Source organism: Lytechinus variegatus, chromosome 7 (assembly GCF_018143015.1).
Source record: "Lytechinus variegatus isolate NC3 chromosome 7, Lvar_3.0, whole genome shotgun sequence".
Classification (NCBI taxonomy): domain Eukaryota; kingdom Metazoa; phylum Echinodermata; class Echinoidea; order Temnopleuroida; family Toxopneustidae; genus Lytechinus; species Lytechinus variegatus.
Window position 1 is genome coordinate 19,825,211 of NC_054746.1, and position 11,215 is coordinate 19,836,425.

Below are 11,215 nucleotides of genomic sequence, written 5' to 3' on the forward strand. Positions count from 1 at the left end.
GCTATTAAGAAAAAATTGCGTAGGATAGAACAGTGATTTTTCTATACGACTGATCATTGGAGAGAGAATGAACGTACGATTAATACTTAGTAGATATCGAGTTGGTTACTTGAATGAAAGGTTTTGAATGAATGGCCTCAAGGTCTTTGGGGGTAAACAAGTCGTCAAACATGTATTAGTGTAGAAAATACTGTTTTGTGCAAGATATTTAAATTGTGAACAAAACTTCAACGTCTGGATGTTGACATTTTCTTTTTATTCTGCCACGGTATAGCAATAATTTTGTTTTGTATAATTCGAGGGTGTTCTCGAAATATCCTAGACCATCTGAAAGTAAATGATGTATGTGGGGTGGGGGGCATTATTAATAAACGAGGAATGTGCTAATTGTTCTCTTTCAGTTTAAAGCGACAACGAATTATATAAGAGCAAACAAGTTGTGCTTAACTTACCCCCTTATGGCTCGGGGCGTATCAGTATATGAAGTGGGAATAACCGGCGATTATGACAGGGGATATATTCTTGATTGAGTGGCATATCTCGCTTGTCATTTTGTTTGCTATTTCAAGATGATAGCTGACGGTCTCATTCGCTGAAGAGAGATTGAAAACAAATCTTCCTCATTTTACCAGGGGTGCGTGGTGTGCTTCTTTTTAATGCTGGTATGGATGGACCTTTTCAAAACAGGAGCTTAATACATTGGCGTTTGAGGAGGAGGAGGAGGGGATGGAGAAATAAAAACATAATAATGTTATGTGACAGGCGCTGTCTATGAACGTTATATAATACAATTTTACATTGATAATATTTTGACAATGGCATCAATTTAAATAGGGGAATATTCCCACCCCTTCTTGAGTATTAATTTTGCTTCTCGTGCCGGGATAAAGGGGCGTATCCCCTTTAGCCCCTGTTCCCTTTTGAACCAAAATTGTTATATCGGATAACATTCTGTGAATATTGATCCCCATTTAAGGGATAACAAAAAATCAAATTGTTGTTTTGATATTTTTAAGAAATAGTCTTTATTTTTTTTGAGTGATATGCATTTACTGAAAAAACGCAGAAATGGCAATGTAATTTCTAATCTTCTGCTCTCAGCATCCGAACAACAAGAAAAACCCTTTTAAGGACCTGATCGAACTTCGGCGTGCAATTTTAGCAATCCATTCTTAAAATTGGCGAATGGAAATTAAAGTTGAATGAAACAAAATGACAATAAATGTTTATAATTTGCCCTTTAGCTTCTTTACTGAGTTTTGGCAAGTTGAAATGGGACTGATGAAAATTTGAATGTGCTACCAAGCAAGCTACATGTACGAGCTATAGACATGATAAGAGAGATTCTAAATGTAAACATTGCCATAAACACCGGCAGGTTTTACAAAATCACACCAAATATCCAAAAGTTTCTCCAGACACTTAAAAATTAAAAAAAGATAAAAACTTTAAAAGATATCACAATTTCTTTCTTCGGTCGCTTCGCTTTCTCGCTTAAATTAATGAATTTTGTGTATTTTTTTCCTCTAGGAAACAATTCGTACCAATGATCATGCGTTAGTGTGCCCATAGGTACGTTTCGATAGTAGGGTTAATAAATGTTCTAAAGAAAATACGTTCAAACAAACCTTTTAATCAACATCGTTTCCACTTTTAAACGAACAAACATTAACATTGAAATAAAGTAACGATACTTTATTCTTTCAGAATATGACGATAAGACGAAAAAAAATTACCCCTCACTAATATCCATTTTGCCTTTAAGCATAGTGATTTTTCAAATTGACGCCATTCTACAAAGGGAAATCTCCCCCTCAAGCGTAAGAAAACAAATTTGACATTCTAAGTGAAAGATTGACCTTTTCCTAAGTGAGTTTTTACCCCCTATGTTTCATTTTATCTTTAACCCAAGAACATAGAGTTTACGCCTCAAGACAATTATTCTCATAACCTTTAAGGGATCCTTTCTTGTCTGCCTTTACACGTGATGGATTGCTCCAAAGACTGAGGGTAAGCCGAACTCATGTTCAAAGCGAATATGATTGATGTAGTCTCTTTCACATAATTCAATGTTATTCCGTGGGGGAATAGAAAATATATTGTCTGCACTACCCTTCTATTTGAATATGTTCATGGACACACTATCGCTCACGTGTAGATAATGGTAGTACACGGGAGAATCATAAATTTAATTTGAATGAAAGGGGGAATTTAACGAACCATTTTGAGCATTTATGACGACAGCAACATGGTGTCCATGTCAAATAGGTGCAGGGAGTGTGAAGGGAATTTATCATTTGAACTCCTGAAATCATGAAGTAAAAAAAAGTGTAAAACTGGGTCAGATTTCAAGGATGCAAAAGAAATTTATCAAGGAAAGCGTGAAAGAGGAGACAGAAAATGAAACATAATTGGAGGAAGAAAATAAAACCCTGAACTTTTATTTCTCTTAAAAACACAGACAGAATACAACCTGAATATCAAGATCACACTAAATCCAATAATTCATACCGTACTTCCGTTCTCACATATTATGTGAAATGTGATCATTGAGGCAAAGCCGTCAAGGCCGAAAAGGGGATGAAATTTCATCGTCAATAAACAGAGACAATCTAATTTTACAAAATAACATGTTTTATCTATAATCTCCGAATGTATCGCCAGGTGGATAGATTGTCTAACATGGAGACGATTAGGTATGTCAGGTGATCGATTTGTCAATGGTTTACACTATCAGGCATGAGCGGCGCTTTATTTATCTATTTATTTCGTCCCTGTAGGATGGGGCAAAATGACCCTCTCCAATATATATTTTTTGCACAAAATTCGAAATTCGAGGGGAGGGGGGTCTCGGATATCAGGTATAAATGTCTCAACATGGATCGTTGTAACCGTGCCCCCAGTAATCATTCCAATGTTATAGAGTTGATTCTTCGGTGTGGCTGAGGTTTAACCCGGCAGTGGGCGGACGTGCCACTTACCACACGAGGGACTATTACCCCCAAGACGCGTCCAAGAAGTATTATTAACAAATTGCCAATAAAAGCAGTTTCCCTTATGAAGGTGATATGTGAGATGACTGTGAGACATTGCACGCATGTCTGATGCTGGTCGATCAAATAAAATGATGATTAAAGGGCAAACGAGTTGGAGTTCCTTTTTCTAGGGTTTTTTTATCGAATTTTGATCCAACCACGAACATTTGTAAAGAATGAGAGTTAGATATCTAAATTATGAGATGTCAATAAATCTTGCCTCGATTGACAGTTGTATATATCTTAACCAATACAATACTATACGCATATGTATTAATACATTTTTCCTTTAAGTAAAGTTTGATACACTTATACACGATTCACACAGATTCAGACACATTCCTTTTAATATTGTTTAATGATTTCTCACAATAGAATCACGATGACGCCATTTTGGAGGTAGTTCTTTTTTTCAGTTTTATAATACCTCTGATCGAGTAACTAAATTGGAAAAGAATTCATGTACGTCTCTCACCGCTGGATATTCAAATCATATCATTAATACGATTATCCTCGAGTATCTTTGAAGGTCTGGTCAAATCCCCTCTTATATTTTAATGGGAGACTGTCCAAAATATTAACTCTCTGACTTGTATGATAATTAATACGCGATCAAGAGAATATGAAGCTATTGTCTCTTCCAAGAATTTAACAAAATTAATATTCAAAGCGAAAACATTTTATTAATTGATTATCCTAATCGTCAATTTTCATTCACAAAATGATGTGACTGAGAGTGTAAGCTTCTGATATCATTATTTTTTGTGTATGGGTGTGTTACAACCTGAAAAGGGCGTTCACCCCCCCCCCCCCACAAACACACACAACAAAACCAACAAAACACCGATGCAATCGAATATTGTCTAAAGATATAGTGAAAATAATAAAGCACAAGAAAAATAATTGTAATGTATAATTTGCGGGTGAATATCAAATCATGAAAAATCGAAGATGAAACTATATTGCTTTATAATTGCTTTTTAATAAATCAAATAAACGATTCTGTTAAGAAATATTAAACAAATTATGATCAAAGCCGTCTTACAATCCACTGAGTTACTAAATATAAAACAATAGGATGTTTGTTGTTGATCATTCAAGACAGAATTTTACAGCGTGTGCTGAGTACCGGGAAAGAGGAAGATGGGGGGGGGGGTGTTTCATATCTTTATCAAATTCAAGGTCTTGTTCCAAGGAGGCACCATCAAAAGAGCATCTAGCAGCAGCCATTATTTAAATCTTATGGAGTGGATGATAGCTGCCATGCCGTCATGGTCAGTGGGCCAACCGTGATCGGTCGGCTATTGGACATTGGCGCAGTCATGGCTGTTAGAGGAACAGGTCTGGGTCACGTGTTTCGTGCCCCCCCCTTATAAAAGCATATTTAATAAAGACCGCAATATACAGGGCCAAATTCAAAGTAACGTTTTTAAGAGGGTAAAAATAGACATTTAAGAACCATTAAATTCAATTTTATGTGTTATGTCTATGGTTTTTAAATCTGTATTTGATTCCGTTTTTAAGAGTACTGCATGGTCGTCAAATTGCAGCTCTAATTAAGTTGACCGATTTTTCTACCACATTGAAAAGATTAAATAGAGTGCTGCGTGGTAAAGGAAATAATGGGGGAGAGAATGAGAGAGACGGAGAGACAGAAGGAGAGAATGTGTGTGTCTGTGTGTGTGTGTGTGTGGGTGTGTGAAAGAGAGTAAGCATGGAAGAGGGACAGGGGTACAAAAGTAGAAAGTTTGGGACGAGGTGAGGTAAATTGATACCCCAATGTTTTAAACATTTGATTCTAGTATTGCCAATTTCAAGTCTTTACAAAATAAAGTATGATGTGAGGACCAAAATTTTAGATTGAGCGAATCTACTTTAGCTACAATGGCACTCGAATAATGGGAATCAAACCAAGTTATGTAATTTCAAGTACCATATCGAACAATGCTCTCTATATATCAACACTAGTACCCCATACATCGCCGTAATTTGAATAACCATCCTCTTGTGTTTCACAATTTCTGACCACGGCCGAACGCACCATCACCCTTTTAAATCGTGTAGTTGTGCTGCATTACTGGGCGAGACCTAGATTGTAGCGACCTAGGGCCTTCGTGACAAGTCCGTTCGTATTGAATATCCATTAATGACAAGATGAAAATAGAGCAAGACCAGTGTCCTACTCAATTACCCCCCATCCTTGAAGATTCTTTCAGTAATATACCCGTGAGCAAGACTTAATCACTATACATAGTAGGAGTGAAAAGAAACCTTCTTGACAATATCACTGGTAATGTCCACTTGAAATTACAACCGATATGATTGTAATATCCCCTGCCCTATAGAGAGTGGACTAGTACTACACCCTTGATAAGTGTTTAGTTTCTATAGCGTATGGGTACAGGGTTTAAGTCTTTTTGGCAAACCCATTTGTAATGTCTGCTTCTGACATGACCTCAAACCAACAAAACCTATAGATTAATATTAAAATATTAAAATTGATATCCCCTACCCTTAAAAGCGTGACCAGTGCTATACCCTCTAAGGTTTAATTACTACCACTTATAGGAGTGCAGGGTCGCAAACTTTCATAAGTCCGTTAATAATGTACACTCCTGACGTGGTCGCAACCGAGCGATGCTACCCATCCACTACCCCCTACCATTCCAGGTTTGACCAGTGCTGCCGTCACACCCACGAAACCGACTAAAAACCGACCGGTGATGCGCCATTGGAAATAACGTAATAGCTTTGATCGGTCAGAAGGCGGTTTCGTTCGTGTACCCTTATCAAAATTGAAAAGTTTATTAACCAAAGCGTACGATGGAGAAACGTAAACCTTCGTGACAAGTCTGTCGGTGATGTCCACTTGTGACGTGGACTCCAGCAGCGGACACAAGTATGCTATTGATTAATGACCATGGATCTATGATCAGGACAGACAGCCGTGTTGTGACGGGTGACAAAAAACGTGGATAGTACAAGCCTGTCGGACACCACCGGCGCAAATACGTCATACGCATTTATAATAAACCAAAAACATAATTTTATATGGACGTACATTTGCTATGTGATGGCATTTACAAACGACAATGTACTTTTCTTGTAGTATGAAATTATTCCATAGGTACTATCAGTTGATTATAGCGAGTTCTTCGCAAAGCTTCTTAAAGTTCTGATGCTGAAATATATAATCATGTGTCAATATAGGTTCAAAAGCAAAGCTATAATGTTAAACTAAAGTCAAAGAATCACATTAAACTCGATGCATTTTTTCATTACAGAATTGACATATGACGGTATGAGGCAAGTCAGTCGAATGTCTGAACGGTAACAATCAATAATTAAAAAATACCAAAATATTTCTGTGTCTTTATCAATACACGTGCTTGGTTCCCAACAAAACAAAGTAAAATTAGCACGACCCTGCTTCACAAATTTTAATATCAATATCATCAATGACAAAGGTTAAACTTCTCTCATAGATTTTCTATGCGCCATTCAAATTAATGCTACGATTTCTGCAGCTCAGGTTTTTCATTGTAACGAGGTTTTGTGAAACGCGGACTCAAAAGTTATCTAACGTAGATGTGAAAATGTTGCAAAATATTAGGGGTGTGTCCGAAAGCGAATTGGTCTCGCATTCGTAATTCACTGCTGCAACAAGCTTTGAATCTTATTGGACAAGGGCATATATAGTTATCAGATCGATACACGAATGTTCATGAAAGACTTCCCAGATATCCAATGCGTAATGTTCTAGCGCAATTATCCCCAGACTCGGCAATAATACATTCATGCTGTTACACAGGTAGAATAGTTCAAAGAAACTGGGTCGAAAACAAAAGGATTCATTGCAAATATCGCTGTAATTACACCTCATGAGGATTTCAAATACACGTTTTTATCTCACCAAAATAGGAATCATTGCAATTCTACCTCGTCTAATAAAAAAACGTATGCCGAGATGCTGGATGATATTCATAATTGATCACTATATTTAACAGATACATATAAATGCAGTTCTGAAATTTCTTTACGAATTACGAATTGACCCTTTACAAGTTTACATTAACAGTAGGAATCAGATTGTAAACTTAAATTAATAAATTACCCCCAAAACAAAACAAATGAAACAATAACTTTTAATGTCATACACAAGTCCCCCCCCCCCTATGAAAGACCGGCAGGAAAACAAATAAATACTGATAAAGGTGAACCTATAATACCCTTTCGGCTTCATTGGATACCGTAGCCAAGCGAATAAAATTTGATCGGCAGTACTTTGATCATCACCGATTACGCTGCGGAGTTAAAGGGGACAGTGGCGTACTGTGGGTCACGGCAAGGGGGGGGGGGGGCACCAGAGAAAGTTTTGAGTAACTTAGTGGGCGTGCGAAGCGCGCTAAATAACCACGTATTATGATCTAATAGAGACATTATGTTTAATGACTGTGCTATCAAAAGGATATGTATCGAACTAATCAAATAATGCGAAGCGAGAGCAGAAAATTTTTGATATTCAGACCTAAAAAAGGGACATTATAGTCATTTTTTTGTAATCATGTGGTACTGGTCTCACTGAACAAATGGCAATGCGAGCGCGAAGCGAGAGTTAATTTTTTTTTATATATATATATTGACCCCAACAGGTACAGGGAAAATTTAAGGATTATTTTTAGGGATTCATGAGAAGCATACATTTACCAAAGTCATCTAATGTGAGTGCCAAGCGCGTGCGTATCTATTATTTTTTTTTACAATTACACCTAAACACGTGAAGCACTTTTGTAGTATCATGAACATGATACTATCTCACTAATTAAAGAGAGGAAGTTGAGGATTTTTTATATTCGGACCTAAAAAGGGGCATTCTAAGGCTTGTTATAAGAATTAATTAACAACATATTTATTTCACTAACCAAATGGAGCGAGCGCGAAGCGCGAGCTGTAAATTCATTTTAATCAGACCAGAAAAGGGGACGTTTTAAAGACTGTTTTTAGGAATTCATGAAGAGCAGACATATCTCACCAATCCACTACTGCAAACGTGAGCACGGACTGGAAATGCTTTATATTCAGACCTAAAAGGGGGGCAATCACTTTAAGTAGTCATGATAATGAAATAATAAAAGCTCGAAGTGCGAGGATATATATTTGATGTGTAATGACTTGACAATGGGATGTTTTAGTATTATTTAATCCACTTGAACGGGAATATTTATCTCATTAAACATACAATGCATAATAATGTAATATGGCATAATATAATATAATATACAATAATTTACACTTCTTCTTCCCCACTACATTTCTCTTTCTTTCTCCCTCGTTTCCTTCTTTTCCTCGTTTTTTTTATTTTATTTTTTGCCAGCCGATGGGAGCCACGTGCTCCCCCCATAGTTACGCAACTGAAAGGGGATGTCCAAACTGGCCTCAATATTGATTTTAATAAAGCAAAGAAAAAAACAAAACAAAAAATACAGACATGCCATACGCAGCGTGGGTGGAGCAGGGGGCAGTTGCCCCACAGAGATATTTGAAAAACATTAAAACTGAAAATTTTCACAAAATTCACCAAAAGTATATAAGCATGAAATCATTTAATCCTTTCAATTTCAGATGCAAAAGTTCCCCCGTGACAAGCTCGGTCGCTTCGTTCTTCAGTTTCGAGTTTTGTCGATAATATTTACGCTTACTGCACCCCCGGGAAAAAAGTATGCGTACAGCCGTGCAAACGGGGGGACATGTAAACATTATATACTTCATACAAAGTTATGGAATTCCATTTTTATGGCGTCATATGCAAACAGCAATCAATTTATCATGGAAATGAAATAAATTTCCATTTCCTACTGGTTCATGAAGACTAAATGGATTTTCTCATGAGAACGTGTATATAAATGTAATAATGTGTCTGATAATAGATAAAATGGACGGCTGAGATCAATATTTCTTTTAAAAAATGACATGTTATGTAATCTTATATCACATTATGGGGAAGGGGTGCTCGCATGTGACTTTACAAAATTCAAATTAAAAAAATCCATTTCTATTATTATATGATGGATCTTCGCCAAACTTTCATTGCATTGTAACGGTTTTATCTTTGTTCTGCTCTTTAATTAAAAATCAACCTAACATAAAATATGAATTTCCTCATAAGCAGTCAAACAGGTGTTTATCTAAGAATACGTTGCAATAGGAAAAAGAACCCCCCTCCCTTTCACCCAGACAAAAAAAGGGAAAGTTTACAACAAATGAGCCACCGGCGCAGCTTCATATTAAAGTTTGAAGGGTCGAAATTAATTTCTTTTTCTGGTGTAAACTTGTGGAAGGCCGCCCTCATACAGCGCTGTATGATACGCCACAAGCAGAGCATTTAATCGACAGTGAATTTTTTTATGTTTATTACATAAACCTGTGATTGGTAGAACGAATCGTGTGTATTTCTTTACACGAAATATACGAAATAGAAATTAAATGAATTACACTATTAATGGACTTCGTCCGGTCTTATCAATCTTATAAACGTACAGAATATACCCGTCAATAACGATTCTCAGAATCATCATTGGTATCATGATTGTTTCATATCATATTTGACGTTAAAGTATATGGGAATGAGAAACATAAGCTTATCTTCGGTTCATATCTGCAAGCTAAGTGGAATGTCTATACGAACCGTGAAACCAATTATATTCAGTATATTATGTTCAGACTCATGTAATTGGATTTTCCCAGAAATAAAGCAAAACATAGTTGTAAAACCAGGAAGAGTTGTGAGCTATACTCAGAAATAGTATATGAGACGGAAAATAGTATCCATATCTGTACTCATAACTCGCCGTCGATATGAGAGAAGTCATTTCGCTGTATTTATCATGAACTCTAAACTAAGCTAATTTAAGAACCGAATGAAAACCGGACACCACTCACAGACTGCTTCGCTGCACCAGACGGCTACCCGTTTCAAAGAAAACAAAACAAATAATACTACGCAAACCGAGAAACCGCTTGCGGTATAGTGATGGTGATATGTTGCCTTTCGGTCATAGTTTATGCAATCACCACGTACAGCAGACATGAATCACCATCACACTGTTTCATCCTGACATTTTATAGTTTGTTGGGCTTCGGAAGCACCATTGTGTAGTCCCTTTGCAACAATTATGTGATTTCATATTCGAGAGGTCACTTATTATCACTCGTTTAGACTTAGATTAGGCCTACACAATGTTTATCAAAAAGTAATCAATTTCTAGAGGGTTGAAAAAACAAAATAAGAAAGAATTCTTTTTGTGACAGTCAGCCTACACACTTTAAATGTTGGGCAACTGGCTGTTAACTGTGTTGGGTAATGTATTTTGGGAATATATATATATTCTTGGCAATTATTATCCAGTTGAGCAAATTTATTACCCAATTTGGACAGATTTTAACCAATAGTTGTGTAAACAGTATGCTATTCAGTGTAAGTTAAAAGTTGGGCATTTTTTGCCTAACTGTTTTTAGAGTGTAAGCCTAACACTAACACTATATATTTTTCTCACTTTGGGTGGCTGTCTCAAAAGGAATTCTTCCTTCAAAATATCATCATTTGAAATTACCTGAATATGAAAGAGAAAATCCTCAGATTTGCATTGATATCGCTGGAAACCACTGACTCTACACAGGACTGCCATTAGTTAATCCGGAGGACAGCAAAGCACAAATTCCATTCTCCCTTTTTCAGAAGTTTTGAGGATAAAGTAAACTTAATCGTACCTTAAGTCACATCATGCCCACAGTCTGTCAGTCATCCAGGCAGGAAATGCAATCTGTTTTAAAGCCTTGTATTCATTTTGAATAGCCCACTAAGAAGAGACAACGGCTATTCAAAATGCCCCATGTTCAATCACAAAGAAACCACTCAAACGAAACACCACGGAAGTTTGATCTCAGTTTGAATAATAAAAAAAGTGGCCCAACGCAAGAGTTAAAAGTTGTAGTGTGTCTTCTATGGCGCGATATCTTATACAGTAATCTTGAATGAATAGAGGGACTTCTTACGCCATCTTTTAGGAGCTAAAAAAATCAGACGCCTTTGTTACTACTCTTCAGGTGTTCCAGATAAATTTCTTACGTTTTGATGATGGACATGAAGATAATTATTCAAGTCTAGACAAAATTCTATCTGG